This window comes from Physella acuta, unplaced genomic scaffold, assembly GCF_028476545.2.
Source record: "Physella acuta isolate Inbredline_101_S28 unplaced genomic scaffold, ASM2847654v3 ptg000543l, whole genome shotgun sequence".
In the NCBI taxonomy this organism is placed as follows: domain Eukaryota; kingdom Metazoa; phylum Mollusca; class Gastropoda; family Physidae; genus Physella; species Physella acuta.
Window position 1 is genome coordinate 226,488 of NW_026732062.1, and position 22,676 is coordinate 249,163.

The 22,676-nt window shown below is 46.3% G+C and overlaps 1 protein-coding gene across 1 annotated transcript in view; it reads left to right on the top strand.

Annotated features, from left to right (window-relative positions):
• Window positions 1–22,197: 22,197 nt before the first annotated feature.
• LOC131946009 (LIM domain transcription factor LMO4.1-like) overlaps window positions 22,198–22,676 on the top strand; it is a 56,450-nt gene continuing 55,971 nt past the window's right edge. The window contains exon 1 of the mRNA XM_059306640.1: window positions 22,198–22,508. The gene's annotated coding sequence lies outside the window, so the exon portion shown is untranslated. The remainder of the gene's footprint in view (window positions 22,509–22,676) is intronic.

Here is a 22,676-nt window from a genome sequence, read left to right on the forward strand (position 1 = left end):
ACACCACGACATAATCTTGTGAGACCCACTGACTGACACCACGACATAATCTTGTGAGACCCACTGACTGACACCATGACATAATTTTGTGAGACCCACTGACACCACGACATAATCTTGTGAGACCCACTGACACCACGAAATAATCTTGTGAGACCCACTGACTGACACCATGACATAATCTTGTGAGACCCACTGACTGACACCACGACATAATCTTGTGAGACCCACTGACACCTCATAATCTTGTGAGACCCACTGACATCATGACATAATCTTGTGAGACCCACTGACTGACACCACGACATAATCTTGTGAGACCCACTGACACCACGACATAATCTTGTGAGACCCACTCACTGACACCACGACATAATCTTGTGAGACCCACTGACACCACGACATAATCTTGTGAGACCCACTGACACCACGACATAATCTTGTGAGACCCACTGACTGACACCACGACATAATCTTGTGAGACCCACTGACACCACGACATAATCTTGTGAGACCCACTGACACCACGACATAATCTTGTGAGACCCACTGACTGACACCACGACATAATCTTGTGAGACCCACTGACACCACGACATAATCTTGTGAGACCCACTGACTGACACCACGACATAATCTTGTGAGACCCACTGACACCACGACATAATCTTGTGAGACCCACTGACACCACGACATAATCTTGTGAGACCCACTGACACCACGACATAATCTTGTGAGACCCACTGACTGACACCACGACATAATCTTGTGAGACCCACTGACACCACGACATAATCTTGTGAGACCCACTGAAACCACGACATAATCTTGTGAGACCCACTGACACCACGAAATAATCTTGTGAGACCCACTGACACCACGACATAATCTTGTGAGACCCACTGACACCACATAATCTTGTGAGACCCACTGACTGACACCACGACATAATCTTGTGAGACCCACTGACACCACGACATAATCTTGTGAGACCCACTGACTGACACCACGACATAATCTTGTGAGACCCACTGACACCACATAATCTTGTGAGACCCACTGACACCACGACATAATCTTGTGAGACCCACTGACTGACACCATGACATAATCTTGTGAGACCCACTGACTGACACCACGACATAATCTTGTGAGACCCACTGACACCACATAATCTTGTGAGACCCACTGACATCATGACATAATCTTGTGAGACCCACTGACTGACACCACGACATAATCTTGTGAGACCCACTGACACCACGACATAATCTTGTGAGACCCACTCACTGACACCACGACATAATCTTGTGAGACCCACTGACACCACGACATAATCTTGTGAGACCCACTGACACCACGACATAATCTTGTGAGACCCACTGACACCACGACATAATCTTGTGAGACCCACTGACACCACGACATAATCTTGTGAGACCCACTGACTGACACCACGACATAATCTTGTGAGACCCACTGACACCACGACATAATCTTGTGAGACCCACTGACTGACACCACGACATAATCTTGTGAGACCCACTGACACCACGACATAATCTTGTGAGACCCACTGACACCACGACATAATCTTGTGAGACCCACTGACACCACGACATAATCTTGTGAGACCCACTGACTGACACCACGACATAATCTTGTGAGACCCACTGACACCACGACATAATCTTGTGAGACCCACTGACACCACGACATAATCTTGTGAGACCCACTGACACCACGAAATAATCTTGTGAGACCCACTGACACCACGACATAATCTTGTGAGACCCACTGACACCACATAATCTTGTGAGACCCACTGACTGACACCACGACATAATCTTGTGAGACCCACTGACACCTCATAATCTTGTGAGACCCACTGACATCATGACATAATCTTGTGAGACCCACTGACTGACACCACGACATAATCTTGTGAGACCCACTGACACCACGACATAATCTTGTGAGACCCACTCACTGACACCACGACATAATCTTGTGAGACCCACTGACACCACGACATAATCTTGTGAGACCCACTGACACCACGACATAATCTTGTGAGACCCACTGACTGACACCACGACATAATCTTGTGAGACCCACTGACACCACGACATAATCTTGTGAGACCCACTGACACCACGACATAATCTTGTGAGACCCACTGACTGACACCACGACATAATCTTGTGAGACCCACTGACACCACGACATAATCTTGTGAGACCCACTGACTGACACCACGACATAATCTTGTGAGACCCACTGACACCACGACATAATCTTGTGAGACCCACTGACACCACGACATAATCTTGTGAGACCCACTGACACCACGACATAATCTTGTGAGACCCACTGACTGACACCACGACATAATCTTGTGAGACCCACTGACACCACGACATAATCTTGTGAGACCCACTGAAACCACGACATAATCTTGTGAGACCCACTGACACCACGAAATAATCTTGTGAGACCCACTGACACCACGACATAATCTTGTGAGACCCACTGACACCACATAATCTTGTGAGACCCACTGACTGACACCACGACATAATCTTGTGAGACCCACTGACACCACGACATAATCTTGTGAGACCCACTGACTGACACCACGACATAATCTTGTGAGACCCACTGACACCACATAATCTTGTGAGACCCACTGACACCACGACATAATCTTGTGAGACCCACTGACTGACACCATGACATAATCTTGTGAGACCCACTGACTGACACCACGACATAATCTTGTGAGACCCACTGACACCACATAATCTTGTGAGACCCACTGACATCATGACATAATCTTGTGAGACCCACTGACTGACACCACGACATAATCTTGTGAGACCCACTGACACCACGACATAATCTTGTGAGACCCACTCACTGACACCACGACATAATCTTGTGAGACCCACTGACACCACGACATAATCTTGTGAGACCCACTGACACCACGACATAATCTTGTGAGACCCACTGACACCACGACATAATCTTGTGAGACCCACTGACACCACGACATAATCTTGTGAGACCCACTGACTGACACCACGACATAATCTTGTGAGACCCACTGACACCACGACATAATCTTGTGAGACCCTTTGACTGACACCACGACATAATCTTGTGAGACCCACTGACACCACGACATAATCTTGTGAGACCCACTGACACCACGACATAATCTTGTGAGACCCACTGACACCACGACATAATCTTGTGAGACCCACTGACTGACACCACGACATAATCTTGTGAGACCCACTGACACCACGACATAATCTTGTAAGACCCACTGACACCACGACATAATCTTGTGAGACCCACTGACACCACGAAATAATCTTGTGAGACCCACTGACACCACGACATAATCTTGTGAGACCCACTGACACCACATAATCTTGTGAGACCCACTGACTGACACCACGTCATAATCTTGTGAGACCCACTCACTGATACCACGGCATAATCTTGTGAGACCCACTGACTGACACCACGTCATAATCTTGTGAGACCCACTGACACCACATAATCTTGTGAGACCCACTGACTGACATCATGAAATAATCTTGTGAGACCCACTGACACCACGACATAATCTTGTGAGACCCACTGACACCACGACATAATCTTGTGAGACCCACTGACTGACACCATGACATAACCTTGTGAGACCCACTGACTGACACCACGACATAATCTTGTGAGACCCACTGACACCACATAATCTTGTGAGACCCACTGACATCATGACATAATCTTGTGAGACCCACTGACTGACACCACGACATAATCTTGTGAGACCCACTGACACACCGACATAATCTTGTGAGACCCACTCACTGACACCACGACATAATCTTGTGAGACCCACTGACACCACGACATAATCTTGTGAGACCCACTGACACCATGACATAATCTTGTGAGACCCACTGACACCACATAATCTTGTGAGACCCACTGACTGACACCACGTCATAATCTTGTGAGACCCACTCACTGATACCACGGCATAATCTTGTGAGACCCACTGACTGACACCACGTCATAATCTTGTGAGACCCACTGACACCACATAATCTTGTGAGACCCACTGACTGACATCATGAAATAATCTTGTGAGACCCACTGACACCACGACATAATCTTGTGAGACCCACTGACACCACGACATAATCTTGTGAGACCCACTGACTGACACCATGACATAATCTTGTGAGACCCACTGACTGACACCACGACATAATCTTGTGAGACCCACTGACACCACATAATCTTGTGAGACCCACTGACATCATGACATAATCTTGTGAGACCCACTGACTGACACCACGACATAATCTTGTGAGACCCACTGACACACCGACATAATCTTGTGAGACCCACTCACTGACACCACGACATAATCTTGTGAGACCCACTGACACCACGACATAATCTTGTGAGACCCACTGACACCATGACATAATCTTGTGAGACCCACTGACACCACGACATAATCTTGTGAGACCCACTGACTGACACCACGACATAATCTTGTGAGACCCACTGACACCACGACATAATCTTGTGAGACCCACTGACACCACGACATAATCTTGTGAGACCCACTGACTGACACCACGTCATAATCTTGTGAGACCCACTCACTGATACCACGGCATAATCTTGTGAGACCCACTGACTGACACCACGTCATAATCTTGTGAGACCCACTGACACCACATAATCTTGTGAGACCCACTGACTGACATCATGACATAATCTTGTGAGACCCACTGACTGACACCATGACATAATTTTGTGAGACCCACTGACACCACGACATAATCTTGTGAGACCCACTGACACCACGACATAATCTTGTGAGACCCACTGACACCACGACATAATCTTGTGAGACCCACTGACACCACGACATAATCTTGTGAGACCCACTGACTGACACCACGACATAATCTTGTGAGACCCACTGACTGACACCATGACATAATTTTGTGAGACCCACTGACACCACGACATAATCTTGTGAGACCCACTGACACCACGAAATAATCTTGTGAGACCCACTGACTGACACCATGACATAATCTTGTGAGACCCACTGACTGACACCATGACATAATCTTGTGAGACCCACTGACACCTCATAATCTTGTGAGACCCACTGACATCATGACATAATCTTGTGAGACCCACTGACTGACACCACGACATAATCTTGTGAGACCCACTGACACCACGACATAATCTTGTGAGACCCACTCACTGACACCACGACATAATCTTGTGAGACCCACTGACACCACGACATAATCTTGTGAGACCCACTGACACCACGACATAATCTTGTGAGACCCACTGACTGACACCACGACATAATCTTGTGAGACCCACTGACACCACGACATAATCTTGTGAGACCCACTGACACCACGACATAATCTTGTGAGACCCACTGACTGACACCACGACATAATCTTGTGAGACCCACTGACACCACGACATAATCTTGTGAGACCCACTGACTGACACCACGACATAATCTTGTGAGACCCACTGACACCACGACATAATCTTGTGAGACCCACTGACACCACGACATAATCTTGTGAGACCCACTGACACCACGACATAATCTTGTGAGACCCACTGACTGACACCACGACATAATCTTGTGAGACCCACTGACACCACGACATAATCTTGTGAGACCCACTGACACCACGACATAATCTTGTGAGACCCACTGACACCACGAAATAATCTTGTGAGACCCACTGACACCACGACATAATCTTGTGAGACCCACTGACACCACATAATCTTGTGAGACCCACTGACTGACACCACGACATAATCTTGTGAGACCCACTGACACCACGACATAATCTTGTGAGACCCACTGACTGACACCACGACATAATCTTGTGAGACCCACTGACACCACATAATCTTGTGAGACCCACTGACACCACGACATAATCTTGTGAGACCCACTGACTGACACCATGACATAATCTTGTGAGACCCACTGACTGACACCACGACATAATCTTGTGAGACCCACTGACACCACATAATCTTGTGAGACCCACTGACATCATGACATAATCTTGTGAGACCCACTGACTGACACCACGACATAATCTTGTGAGACCCACTGACACCACGACATAATCTTGTGAGACCCACTCACTGACACCACGACATAATCTTGTGAGACCCACTGACACCACGACATAATCTTGTGAGACCCACTGACACCACGACATAATCTTGTGAGACCCACTGACTGACACCACGACATAATCTTGTGAGACCCACTGACACCACGACATAATCTTGTGAGACCCACTGACACCACGACATAATCTTGTGAGACCCACTGACTGACACCACGACATAATCTTGTGAGACCCACTGACACCACGACATAATCTTGTGAGACCCACTGACTGACACCACGACATAATCTTGTGAGACCCACTGACACCACGACATAATCTTGTGAGACCCACTGACACCACGACATAATCTTGTGAGACCCACTGACACCACGACATAATCTTGTGAGACCCACTGACTGACACCACGACATAATCTTGTGAGACCCACTGACACCACGACATAATCTTGTGAGACCCACTGACACCACGACATAATCTTGTGAGACCAACTGACACCACGAAATAATCTTGTGAGACCCACTGACACCACGACATAATCTTGTGAGACCCACTGACACCACATAATCTTGTGAGACCCACTGACTGACACCACGTCATAATCTTGTGAGACCCACTCACTCATACCACGGCATAATCTTGTGAGACCCACTGACTGACACCACGTCATAATCTTGTGAGACCCACTGACACCACATAATCTTGTGAGACCCACTGACTGACATCATGAAATAATCTTGTGAGACCCACTGACACCACGACATAATCTTGTGAGACCCACTGACACCACGACATAATCTTGTGAGACCCACTGACTGACACCATGACATAACCTTGTGAGACCCACTGACTGACACCACGACATAATCTTGTGAGACCCACTGACACCACATAATCTTGTGAGACCCACTGACATCATGACATAATCTTGTGAGACCCACTGACTGACACCACGACATAATCTTGTGAGACCCACTGACACACCGACATAATCTTGTGAGACCCACTCACTGACACCACGACATAATCTTGTGAGACCCACTGACACCACGACATAATCTTGTGAGACCCACTGACACCATGACATAATCTTGTGAGACCCACTGACACCACATAATCTTGTGAGACCCACTGACTGACATCACGTCATAATCTTGTGAGACCCACTCACTGATACCACGGCATAATCTTGTGAGACCCACTGACTGACACCACGTCATAATCTTGTGAGACCCACTGACACCACATAATCTTGTGAGACCCACTGACTGACATCATGAAATAATCTTGTGAGACCCACTGACACCACGACATAATCTTGTGAGACCCACTGACACCACGACATAATCTTGTGAGACCCACTGACTGACACCATGACATAATCTTGTGAGACCCACTGACTGACACCACGACATAATCTTGTGAGACCCACTGACACCACATAATCTTGTGAGACCCACTGACATCATGACATAATCTTGTGAGACCCACTGACTGACACCACGACATAATCTTGTGAGACCCACTGACACACCGACATAATCTTGTGAGACCCACTCACTGACACCACGACATAATCTTGTGAGACCCACTGACACCACGACATAATCTTGTGAGACCCACTGACACCATGACATAATCTTGTGAGACCCACTGACACCACGACATAATCTTGTGAGACCCACTGACTGACACCACGACATAATCTTGTGAGACCCACTGACACCACGACATAATCTTGTGAGACCCACTGACACCACGACATAATCTTGTGAGACCCACTGACTGACACCACGACATAATCTTGTGAGACCCACTGACACCACGACATAATCTTGTGAGACCCACTGACTGACACCACGACATAATCTTTTGAGACCCACTGACACCACGACATAATCTTGTGAGACCCACTGACACCACGACATAATCTTGTGAGACGCAATGACACCACGACATAATCTTGTGAGACTCACTGACTGACACCACGACATAATCTTGTGAGACCCACTGACACCACGACATAAACTTGTGAGACCCACTGACACCACGACATAATCTTGTGAGACCCACTGACACCACGAAATAATCTTGTGAGACCCACTGACACCACGACATAATCTTGTGAGAACCACTGACACCACATAATCTTGTGAGACCCACTGACTGACACCACGACATAATCTTGTGAGACCCACTGACACCACGACATAATCTTGTGAGACCCACTGACTGACACCACGACATAATCTTGTGAGACCCACTGACACCACATAATCTTGTGAGACCCACTGACACCACGACATAATCTTGTGAGACCCACTGACTGACACCATGACATAATCTTGTGAGACCCACTGACTGACACCACGTCATAATCTTGTGAGACCCACTGACTGACACCACGGCATAATCTTGTGAGACCCACTGACACCACGACATAATCTTGTGAGACCCACTGACAACATGGCATAATCTTGTGAGACCCACTGACACCACGACATAATCTTGTGAGACCCACTGACACCACGACATAATCTTGTGAGACCCACTGACAACATGGCATAATCTTGTGAGACCCACTGACACCACGACATAATCTTGTGAGACCCACTGACACCACGACATAATCTTGTGAGACCCACTGACTGACACCACGACATAATCTTGTGAGACCCACTGACTGACACCACGTCATAATCTTGTGAGACCCACTGACTGACACCACGACATAATCTTGTGAGACCCACTGACACCACGACATAATCTTGTGAGACCCACTGACTGACACCACGACATAATCTTGTGAGACCCACTGACTGACATCATGACATAATCTTGTGAGACCCACTGACTGACACCACGACATAATCTTGTGAGACCCACTGACACCACGACATAATCTTGTGAGACCCACTGACTGACACCACGACATAATCTTGTGAGACCCACTGACTGACACCACGACATAATCTTGTGAGACCCACTGACACCACGACATAATCTTGTGAGACCCACTGACTGACACCACGTCATAATCTTGTGAGACCCACTCACTGATACCACGGCATAATCTTGTGAGACCCACTGACTGACACCACGTCATAATCTTGTGAGACCCACTGACACCACATAATCTTGTGAGACCCACTGACTGACACAACGGCATAATCTTGTGAGACCCACTGACACCACGACATAATCTTGTGAGACCCACTGACAACATGGCATAATCTTGTGAGAACCACTGACACCACGACATAATCTTGTGAGACCCACTGACACCACGACATAATCTTGTGAGACCCACTGACTGACACCACGATATAATCTTGTGAGACCCACTGACTGACACCACGACATAATCTTGTGAGACCCACTGACACCATGACATAATCTTGTGAGACCCACTGACACCACATAATCTTGTGAGACCCACTGACTGACACCACGACATAATCTTGTGAGACCCACTGACACCACATAATCTTGTGAGACCCACTGACTGACACCACGACATAATCTTGTGAGACCCACTGACACCACGACATAATCTTGTGAGACCCACTGACACCACGACATAATCTTGTGAGACCCACTGACTGACACCACGTCATAATCTTGTGAGACCCACTGACACCATGACATAATCTTGTGAGACCCACTGACACCACGACATAATCTTGTGAGACCCACTGACTGACACCACGACATAATCTTGTGAGACCCACTGACACCACGACATAATCTTGTGAGACCCACTGACTGACACCACGACATAATCTTGTGAGACCCACTGACTGACACCACGACATAATTTTGTGAGACCCACTGACACCACGACATAATCTTGTGAGACTCACTGACACCACAACATAATCTTGTGAGACCCACTGACTGACACCACGACATAATTTTGTGAGACCCACTGACACCACGACATAATCTTGTGAGACCCACTGACACCACGACATAATCTTGTGAGACCCACTGACACCACGACATAATCTTGTGAGACCCACTGACTGACACCACGACATAATCTTGTGAGACCCACTGACACCACAACTTAATCTTGTGAGACCCACTGACACCACGACATAATCTTGTGAGACCCACTGACACCACGACATAATCTTGTGAGACCCACTGACTGACACCACGACATAATCTTGTGAGACCCACTGACTGACACTACGACATAATCTTGTGAGACCCACTGACACCACGACATAATTTTGTGAGACCCACTGACTGACACCACGTCATAATCTTGTGAGACCCACTGACACCACGACATAATCTTGTGAGACCCACTCACTGACACCACGACATAATCTTGTGAGACCCACTGACACCACGACATAATCTTGTGAGACCCACTGACTGACACCACGACATAATCTTGTGAGACCCACTGACTGACACCATTATTTAACAAAGCAGCCAACTCTGACACAGGTCGTCTCCCCTAATGACCAATTAAGTCAGGGCCAGTGTTTTGTAGCGACGCCCAGCGGGGGGGTGGGGCGTCTAGTTAGGTACTGGTAGGGTGTTAGAAAGATAAAACCATGTAGTCTAGATAGTGGTGAGGTTTGTTTTTAAGTTTGGGTTAAGTTTAGGTTGAAGTTTGGGTTAAGTTTAGGTTGAAGTCCGGGCTATGGTGCGATGTGCTGATGTTTAGCTGGGTATGATGATGTGTGGCAGATGTTTGATGTCAGATGTTCATGTCTGGTGATTTTCTGATGTTGATTATCTGATGTTGATATGTATATTGATGTGTAACGTTGATGATAATTTGATGTTACTGAGGTTTAAATCAACACAAAAGTCCATACCAGTATTGGAAACAATTAGTTTGATGGTTTTCAATTAATTAGTAACAGTATATCGCAACGTTGTAATTATTGCTAATTGTCTCACACATTCAATTATTCCTTTTAAAATCATAAATCAAATTCTATACGATGTTAAAAAAATCAGACGAATGCACTGATAAAAAAATTGATAATAATATTGATTTTAAAATGATAAAGGCGTTGATAGAAAACGACGATGGCGTAGATTTAAAAAAAAAAACGACGACGCCGTTGATCAATTATACGACAATAATTTTTTTTTTCAACTTTAGAAAAATCGTGCAGGGCTGTCAAAAAAACTCATTAGGCTAATTTTTTTTTCACGCGAAAAACAAAAATAACTTTTGTTCTAATAGTGGGACTACACAGGGTGAAGGACGAATTAGGGAGGGGGGGGGGAGGGGTGGGGGGTGTTTTAATGGCCAATTAAAGGAGAGGAGAAATGGCGCGGGGGCGGGGTTGACATTTGGGACAATTTAATGAGATAACCAACTCAGCGCGTGCTAGCCACGTGATACGGTGATCGTCTGCTAGGTACGACACCAGTCCCGGGGGAGGGGGGGGGAGGTAAGTAAAGGGAAGGGGATGAGAGAGGAGGGTCCCCTCTAATTAATTGTCTGCGTGAGTACATTCGTCGTCTGGCGCTCGTGTTTGTGTTCTTGGATGGCCTTGAAATATACACCACACACCTCATCCATCACACACCTCATCCATCCCACACCTAATTCACCCAATGATTTATCCACCAAACGCATAATCCACCAACAACTAATCCACCAACACCTAATCCACCAACACCTAATCCACCCATACCTAATCCACACAACAACTAATCCACGTAACACGTAATCCACCCAACACCTAATCCACCAACACCTAATCCACCAAACGCATAATCCACCAAACGCATAATCCACCAAACGCATAATCCACCAAACGCATAATCCTCCAACACCTAATACACCAACACCTAATCCACCCAACACCTAATCCACCCAACACCTAATCCACCCAACACCTAATCCACCCAACACCTAATCCACCAACCCCTAATCCACCAACACCTAATCCACCAACCCCTAATCCACCAACACCTAATCCAACCAACACCTAATCCACCAACACCCAATCCACCAACACCTAATCCACCAACACTGCACCCAGCGCCACCTAGCGGCCTATCCAGCGTACAACAGTTGTGAGGTAATTACACCTAGCTATTAGATAGTGCGACCGGTTTTTTTCTCCCGCGCCGGCTAATCAGCCGGTCCGGGGGAGCCGTAATGAGTGCCGGGAGGGAGCAGGACTTGAACGATAGCAGCGGGGCGCCGGCTGAATCTGGCGAGAATTAGTTAATTAGTTCGTTAACATTTCCCTTCACGGTTTAATTTGAGGTTTCTTCTTTCAGTCGCCCCCCCCCCCCCCCCCCCAATGTCCTCACCCACACCCCTCGTCCTCACCCCACCCCCACACCTCTGGCTCGGGTAGGGGAACATCGTACAACTAACCTCACTCAAGATTTACTGGTGTAACCGGTTAAAGATGGTTGGCTTGATTTCCCTTTGGTGGGTTGCTATTGTAAAGTGGGATATACCTAGTCAAACCGGACTATATATATATATATATATATATATATATATATATATATATATATATATATATATATATATATATATATATATATATATACTAGCTGCATACCAATGCTCCGCCACGGTAAATCTTTATAAAATGTAACAGCTTGGGAACAGAACAAAACTAAACACAACACAACACAAACACAGCACAAACACAAGGAAGGACTAAAACACAACCAGCCCGCTTATATATATATATATATATATATATATATATATATATATATATATATATATATATATATATATATATATATATATATATATATATATATATATATATATATATATATAAATATATATATATATATATATATATATGTGTGTGTGTGTGTGTGTGTGTGTGTGAGTGTGTGAGTGACTGTGCGTGTATGTGTGTGTGTATTACAGATATAATGATATACCTGGTCAGACTAAACACTACATGACAAATACCTGGTCTCACTGGATGTCCACCCACCCCCACCCCTTCCGCCCCCAGCCCCATATATCCCACTGTTTAAGTCTGATGACCAAAAGATCTGGAACTTTCTGTAAACCTAATCCCACACATGTTCGTCAGTCTATTCCACCATCTTTTATCCACCAGACCCTCAAGACTCGACACAAACCATATGTCTAAACCTTACCGCTGCTAACCCTGAACCACACCTCTAACCAATGACAATACGCCTTGACTGTCCCTAGTTCCTCCACAAGGAAACCCCATTTAAATTGTACATTTCGCTAACATTATAAGGAGAGGGTGACTACAACTGCAATTTATTTCCAATACAATTCACTTTGTTTTAAAATAACCAAAAAAATGTAAACGATTTGCCGTTAGGTCTATCACGTGACTACAGAGGCGTAGCGACCCTTCCCGGCGCCGGGCAAAAACTTTCAATTTGCCCCCCCCCCCCCCCCCCCCATATATTTTTTTTAAATAATTAAAATGCAAAACTGCAGCTTTTAATTGTTTTTTTTTCAACCTATTTTGGCGCCCCCTAGGGTCGGCGCCCGGGAAGATATGTACCCCCCCTTGCTACGCCTCTGCGTGACTACCCCCCCCCCCCCCACCCGCCTCCCAACCACAACAAAAACTTGTAAACGAGGGCGCAGTTCAACCAATTTTGCGGTCGCCTCATTAAAACTTTTTTTTTTAAAGATTTATTTCTTAAGGTGGGCCACGGCGTCTGTGGCGGATCACAGGAACATCACAAGGGAACCTAACTCAGGATCAGAGGAACCTGACAAGGGAACATAACTCTGGATTGAATATGGTTGATTAGTACGGAACGGGCCTGTGTGGCCATATTCCCAATCAGCGGACAATGGCGCTGATTTAGTCTTTAAACTTTCTCTAGCACTACGACAAGACAGTGATCAGTCCCGCAGACAAGCGTTTTGATTGGGTGACCCCGTGGATTGATTCACCCCCCGGGGTCACGGGTAGTTAGTTCTAACGAAGCTCGGCTAACGACTGACGGGGGCGAGGGCGCCAACTTGTTAGAGGGTCGGGCCGGGAATTTGAGCCCGGACGGCGGGGGGAAAATAATGACGTCATTAAACTCTGCTCGGGTGTTCAATTTCAGGCGTGTAAAAAATATTTGTTAAAGTTCGTGAGAGTAGAGTGTTGGTAGGTGGCGTGGTTACACAAGGGGGAGTAAACACGTCAATAGCAGGGGAGGTAAGCACGTCAATGACAAGGGGAGGTAAGCACGTCAATAACAAGGGGCGGTAAGCACGTCAATAACAAGGGGAGGTAAGCACGTCAATAAATGGGGAGGTAATCACAACAAGGATGGTAAGCACGTCAATAAATGGGGAGGTAATCACAACAAGGATGGTAAGCACGTCAATAAATGGGGAGGTAATCACAACAAGGGTGGTAATCACGTAAATAACAGGAGATGTAATCACGTCAATAACAGGAGAAGTAAGCAAAACAAGAAAAGTAAGCATATACAAAACTGAGATGATAAACACATCAGGGGCAGTAGTCACATAAATAACAAGGGTAGCAGTCAGGGCAAGGACGGCAAACACGTAATAACAGGGGCAATAATCACTCGAATAACAGAATTACAAAAAGGCACTTAGCACAATCTGCAGTTTCCAAAGTTCTCTTGCATAATTTTTTTTTTCACTTTTTGAAAAGTAGAATATTATGGGTTCAGATTTTAAAGTGATTATATTATTTGATACCATATATATGGAACGATGGAACGGGGAAGGGGGGGGGGGGTTGTTACAATCATATTGTTTTGGGTTGAGAAAGCGTTCAGAAATTCGCCACCACCACAAAACTCGCCAAAAGAAATTAACTCACCAACAAAACTCGCGACAACTTCATGAGATTATTTAAAATCTGTCGTCTGCAATTTTTTTTTTTTACATCTTTGGTAGTTTAAGTATTTAAAGCGAATATTCGGCACATTTAGATTTCCTTAGCCCACGAGCCCACACGCCATCATTGCTGTTATTTTGTCCACTGGTATCGATTTAAACCGATCCCAATATCTGAATACGCCATGCGAAAATTTTCATTTAAAATTTTAACCATCAAATCCAGTAGATGAATTCGGTATCGTTCAGATTTTTTCCAACGCCGATACCGAAATCTTTGGGCTCCAGCGAGCCACCGGACAATAGTACCCTCCCCCCCTCCCCTCCCCCACCCCCTCTGCTCGCGTTGCGTGTTCATCAGTAACAGTGCTGTAATTACAATCGATTTTCCCGCCAAATTAGATCGAAGGAAAATCTTTGCTGCTTTTCCAATGGATTTCATTTTCTGTACCCCCCGCACACACCCCTCACACCCTCCACACACACACCCCTCACAACCTCCACACACCCCTCACAACCTCCACACACCCCTCACAACCTCCACACAATCCTCCACATCCCTCACACCCCTCACACCCTCCACACACCCCTTACATCCTCCGCACATCTCTCACACCCTCCACACACCCCTCACAGTCTCCACACATACCACACATACCTCACACCTCTCACACCCTCCACACACCACTCACACCCCTCACAGTCTCCACACATACCACACATACCTCACACCTCTCACACCCTCCACACCCCTCACCCCCTCCACACACCCCTCACACCCTCACCACACCCCTCACACCCTCCACACACCCCTCACACACCCCTCGCACCCTCCACACCACCAACTTCACCGTGTGCATAAGTCTTTCCTTCTCCAACTCACCCCTCTCTCCTCCGATTTACCCGTCTCCCCAAATCCCCCCCTCTCCCCCCCCCCCTCTCTCTCTCTCTCTCTCTCTCTCTCATTAACCTTAACCCCCCTCCCTTTAAACCCTCCCTCTTAAGGAACACTCAAACTTTCAGTTAACGCCTTCCTCAACCCCTGTCACCTTACCCCCACCCCTCCCACCTACTCAATCCTAACACTTACTTGGTACCTCCACCCACCTGAACATTCTTATTATGCCATTTTAATCATATTGCCAACTCCTTCCCTAATAACCACTACCCCCTCCCTTCATAAAAAAAAACCTCTTCAATCCCTTCCTCATTTACACCCCTTTACCTCCCCCCCTCCATAAACCCCTCTCAATACCTCAATTACACCCCCCCCCCCCCCCCCCCACATCCTTCTGCCTTTTCCTGTCCTTAAACAAACGCCAACAAAATTTCAAAGCCCAGTTTGCTTTAGGTATTTCAGTAAGACTTTTCACTACCCCCCCCCCCCAATCGATGTGTTAGGTATTTCAGTTAGACTTTTCATTACCTAATTGTAAGACCTTTCATTACCCCATAGTTTGACTTTTCATTACCCCATAGTAAGACTTTTCATTACTTAATTGTAAGACCTTTCATTACCCCATAGTTTGACTTTTCATTACCCCATAGTTTGACTTTTCATTACCCCATAGTAAGACTTTTCATTACCCCATAGTTTGACTTTTCATTACCCCATAGTAAGACTTTTCATTACCCCATAGTAAGACTTTTCAATACCCCATAGTTTGACTTTTCATTACCCCATAGTAAGACTTTTCATTACCCCATAGTTTGACTTTTCATTACCCCATAGTAAGACTTTTCATTACCCCATAGTAAGACTTTTCATTACCCCATAGTTTGACTTTTCATTACCCCATAGTAAGACTTTTCATTACCCCATAGTAAGACTTTTCATTACCCCATAGTAAGACTTTTCATTACCCATAGTTTGACTTTTAATTACCCCATAGTAAGACTTTTCATTACCCCATAGTAAGACTTTTCATTACCCCATAGTTTGACTTTTCATTACCCCATAGTAAGACTTTTCATTACCCCATAGTTTGACTTTTCATTACCCCATAGTAAGACTTTTCATTACCCCATAGTAAGACTTTTCATTACCCCATAGTTTGACTTTTCATTACCCCATAGTAAGACTTTTCATTACCCCATAGTAAGACTTTTCATTACCCCATAGTTTGACTTTTCATTACCCCATAGTAAGACTTTTCATTACCCCATAGTTTGACTTTTCATTACCCCATAGTAAGACTTTTCATTACCCCATAGTAAGACTTTTCATTACCCCATAGTAAGACTTTTACCCCATAGTAAGACTTTTCATTACCCCATAGTAAGACTTTTCATTACCTCATAGTAAGACTTTTCATAACCTCACAGTAAGACTTTTCACTACCTCATTGATGGGGGTGGGGCAGCGACACACACATACCATCGAAAGTCTGCTAGTGTGGGTGGGGGTGTGGGTGGGGGGGGGGGGTGATTGTAAAATTCCAGCCCAAACGAATTTGATCGTATGACGAAGCTGCCCACAAATTTGTCGTCTGCAGTCGTGTGACGGGTTTAGGGTTAGGTAAGTGATGAGGTTTATGCAGTGGCGTCACTAAGTCTGGTGTCACTCGCTGAGGTAACTGAGGGGTTCATCCCACCCCCTTTCAACAATTTTACATTTTTGGTTTGGTGGCACCCCCTCGCCCCTACTTACATAGAAAAAACATTGTTTTGCTATTTTCCGAATTAGTGTCACCCTTTGAATGGTGTCACCCCCTAAACGGTGTCACTCTTATATGGTGTCTACCCTCTAAATGGTGTCACCCCCTAAATGGTGTCACCCTCTAAAATGCCTCTAAATGGTGTCACCCTTTAAATTGTGTCACCCTCTAAATCAGGGGTTCCCAACCTTTTTTCATTCTAGAGCACATTCTAAAATACCGGTAGGGTGGCGGGCACCACCTATTTTAAATCGACAAACTCCTTCACGAGGCGTAACGACCCTTCCCGTCATCCGGGGACAAAACTTTCGATTTGCACCCCCACCCCCCTCAAACTTTCGATTTGCACCCCCCCTCAAACTTTCGATTTGCACCCCCCCCTCAAACTTTCGATTTGCACCCCCCCCCCCTCAAACTTTCGATTTGCACCCCCCCCCCCCCCCTCAAACTTTCGATTTGCACCCCCACTCAAACTTTCGATTTGCACCCCCCCTCAAACTTTCGATTTGCACCCCCACTCAAACTTTCGATTTGCACCCCCCCCCCGCTCAAACTTTCGATTTGCACCACCTCCCTCAAACTTTCGATTTCCATCCCCTTCAACCTTTCAATAATGTTTATGAAAAAAATTCTGTCTCTGTCGAATAGTGACAGGCGGGCACATACGAATCGTTCGGCGGGCGCCATGGCGCCCGCGGGCACGAGGTTGGGAACCCCTGCTCTAAATGGTACCACCCTCTAAATGGTGCCACCCTCTAAATGGTGTCACCCCCTAAATGGTGTCACCCTCTAATTTGTGCCACCCTCTAAATAGTGTCACCCTCTAAATGGTGTCACCCTCTAAATAGTGTCACCCTCTAAATAGTGTCACCATCTAAATGGTGTCACCCTCTAAATAGTGTCACCCTCTAAATGGTGTGTCCCCCATTAAATGAAGTCACCCTCTAAATGGTGTCACCACCTAAACAGTGTCACCCTCTAAATGGTGTGTCCCCCATTAAATGAAGTCACCCTCTAAATGGTGTCACCACCTAAACAGTGTCACCCTCTAAATGGTGTGTCCCCCATTAAATGAAGTCACCCCCTTAACGGTGTCACCCCGTCACACGACGCTACTGTGTTGCTGTAGAGAGTAGACTAAAGCGATACGGCTGATGATGACTAACGTGGTTACAGGTGAGTAGCCCCACACTGCTCTATTAAAGGCTACTTAATTATGTGACCAATTAATTATTAATTAGTTACAGCGCCGTGTTACGTGAATTTTCACCCAACCTCCACACTCATCAAGCCACTACATCCCACCCAGTATACACACTGACGTGCCAACCGCACCCCTACATCCCACCCAGTATACACACTAACGTGCCACCCCCACCCCTACATCCCACCCAGTATACACACTGACGTGCCAACCCCAGCCCTACATCCCACCCAGTATACACACTGACGTGCCAACCGCACCCCTACATCCCACCCAGTATACACACTGACTTGCCACCCCCACCCCTACATCCCACCCAGTATACACACTGATGTGCCACCCCCACCCCTACACCCCACCCAGTATACACACTGACGTTCCACCCTCACCCCCCCCCCCCACACACACACCCCATTACAGCTGACCTATCGTCCAGTACACACTAAAGCTGACCTATCGTCCAGTACACACTAAAGCTGACCTATTGTCCAGTACACACTAAAGCTGACCTATTGTCCAGTACACACTAAAGCTGACCTATTGTCCAGTACAACCTAAAGCTGACCTATTGTCCAGTACAACCTAAAGCTGACCTATTGTCCAGTACACACTAAAGCTGACCTATTATACAGTACACACTAAAGCTGACCTATTGTCCAGTACAACCTAAAGCTGACCTATTGTCCAGTACAACCTAAAGCTGACCTATTGTCCAGTACACACTAAAGCTGACCTATTGTCCAGTACACACTAAAGCTGACCTATTGCCCATTACACACTAAAGCTGACATATTGTCCAGTACACACTAAAGCTGACCTATTGCCCATTACACACTAAAGCTGACCTATTGTCCAGTACACACTAAAGCTGACCTATTGTCCAGTACACACTAAAGCTGACCTATTGTCCAGTACACACTAAAGCTGACCTATTGTCCAGTACACACTAAAGTTGACCTATTGTCCAGTACACACTAAAGCTGACCTATTGTCCAGTACACACTAAAGCTGACATATTGTCCAGTACACACTAAAGCTGACCTATTGTCCAGTACACACTAAAGCTGACCTATTGTCCAGTACAACCTAAAGCTGACCTATTGTCCAGTACACACTAAAGCTGACCTATTGTCCAGTACACACTAAAGCTGACATATTGTCCAGTACACACTAAAGCTGACCTATTGTCCAGTACACACTAAAGCTGACCTATTGTCCAGTACATACTAAAGCTGACATATTGTACAGTACACACTAAAGCTGACCTATTGTCCAGTACACACTAAAGCTGACCTATTGTACAGTACACACTAAAGCTGACCTATTGTCCAGTACATACTAAAGCTGACCTATTGTCCAGTACATACTAAAGCTGACATATTGTACAGTACACACTAAAGCTGACCTATCGTCCAGTACACACTAAAGCTGACCTATTGTCCAGTACACACTAAAGTTGACCTATTGTCCAGTACACACTAAAGTTGACCTATTGTCCAGTACACACTAAAGCTGACCTATCGTCCAGTACACACTAAAGCTGACCTATTGTCCAGTACACACTAAAGCTGACCTATTGTCCAGTACACACTAAAGCTGACCTATCGTCCAGTACACACTAAAGCTGACCTATTGTCCAGTACACACTAAAGCTGACCTATTGTCCAGTACAAAGGCTGACCCCCAGTAACCATTACATCTTCCAGTAACCATTACACCTGACCCCAGTAACCGTTACACCTGACCCCAGTAACCGTTACACCTGACCCCAGTAACCGTTACACCTAACCCCATTACCGTTACACCTGACCCCAGTAACCGTTACACCTGACCCCAGTAACCGTTACACCTGACCCCAGTAACCGTTACACCTGACCCCAGTAACCGTTACACCTGACCCCAGTAACCGTTACACCTGACCCCAGTAACCGTTACATCTGACCCCAGTTACCGTTACACCTGACCCCAGTAACCGTTACACCTGACCCCAGTAACCGTTACACCTGACCCCAGTAACCGTTACACCTGACCCCAGTAACCGTTACACCTGACCCCAGTAACCGTAACATCTGACCCCTAGCAATCATTAAAACCAATCTACCACAAATGACAGCTGGACAAATAACTGGACCCCTGAGCCCTCTAGAAAAGTACATGGTACAGTAGCGTAGCGAGGGGGGAGGGGGGGGGGGACATATGTCACCGGGCGCGGACCTTAGGGGGCGCCAAAATGGGTTGGAAAAAATAAATTGAAAGGTTGAGGGTGGTGCAAATCAAAAGTTTGAGGGGGGGGGGTGTAAATCGAAATCTTGACGGGGGGTGCAAATGGAAAGTTTGAGGAGGGGGGGGGGGTGCAAAGGGGGGGGGGGGGTGGTGCAAATCGAAATCTTGACGGGGGGTGCAAATGGAAAGTTTGAGGGGGGGGGTGCAAAGGGGGGGGGGTGCAAATCGAAATCTTGAAGGGGGGTGCAAATGGAAAGTTTGAGGGGGGATGCAAGGGGGGGGTGTGAAAATCGAAATCTTGAAGGGGGGGGGGGGTGCAAATCTAAAAGTTTGTCCCCGGGCGCCGGGAAGGGTCGCTACGCCTCTGACATGGTAACCAGAATAAGGATTTTTGTATTTACTAATTTATGTTTTGGTTATGTATTAGAATATTATCGTTGTGTTACATGACTACATTAACACAACACGAACCAAGTCTTCATCCCTCCTTTACCCCCCCCCCCCCCCCCTCCTTACCTCGTTAAACTCTGTGCCTACACGCCAACATTAAAGAAAAGAGAGATCTAATTTAATGAGCCTGGTTGCCATTCAGGCCTAGCATTGTGGTATACCGAGACTAATTAGGCCTCAACTGTCTACTGCCGGGGTCCATATAAAAATATCTGCCACTGTGTTCCCTCGCAGCCCTCTGATTGACAACCCTCGCGTTTGACGTCTTTCAAATCAATTGGACTCGTCAACGGCAGCGCGGCGCTGCTTGAGCGAGGCGTTTCTCTCCCTTGGTGAAATCGTCGACACTTTGTACCGCAGGGTTACAAAAATAGAATATTCTAGAAACTAGATGAATTTCGTTATAGTTATCGTTATAAATAGTCTGCTTTCTTGTTTTAAAATGTTCCGTTTTTCGTAAAAGTTAAATAACCTATATAGTTAAAATTCGTTATTTTAAAAAATAAACCTACCACCCCTAATTTCTAAAACAGCGTGGACTCGCCCACCGATATCCGCCATTAAAACTAGCGCTCCGACAACGCTGATTGGACGAGGAGGAAATCATTAAGGGTCCCATTCATCGGCGAAGGCAGGCGAGCGCGCGTGGTTTAATGAGGCCCTACCATCGCCCAGATGACGAGAAGAGTCGGACGAGTGGTTCCGCTTAGAGCATAGACGGTCAATTAAAGCCTCGGTGCGCAAATGGTCGGTGTGAAAATCTTAACGCAGGAGCTTATCACTTCATAACACAGAGGAGATTCCTAGTTTCTGTTTTTATAAAAATATATTCAGTGCTGTTTTCATTCTCGTGGGTAGCATCTACTACTGGTTCTAGGCGAGGAGGCCGAGCGTAGCAGACGTCACTACACACAACAGTGAGTCAGTGTTTTTGTTTTGTGTCTGTTCGTGTAACTCGGAGCGGCGGTGTGTTCATGTTCTCGCGACACACTCGGCTGGCTTTGTGATTGTGACCCTCGCCGTATCGGCTCGGTCTGAGGGTATTGTTTCAGCCTTGACCCGATGTGTTGTGTGTTTTCCTCGCC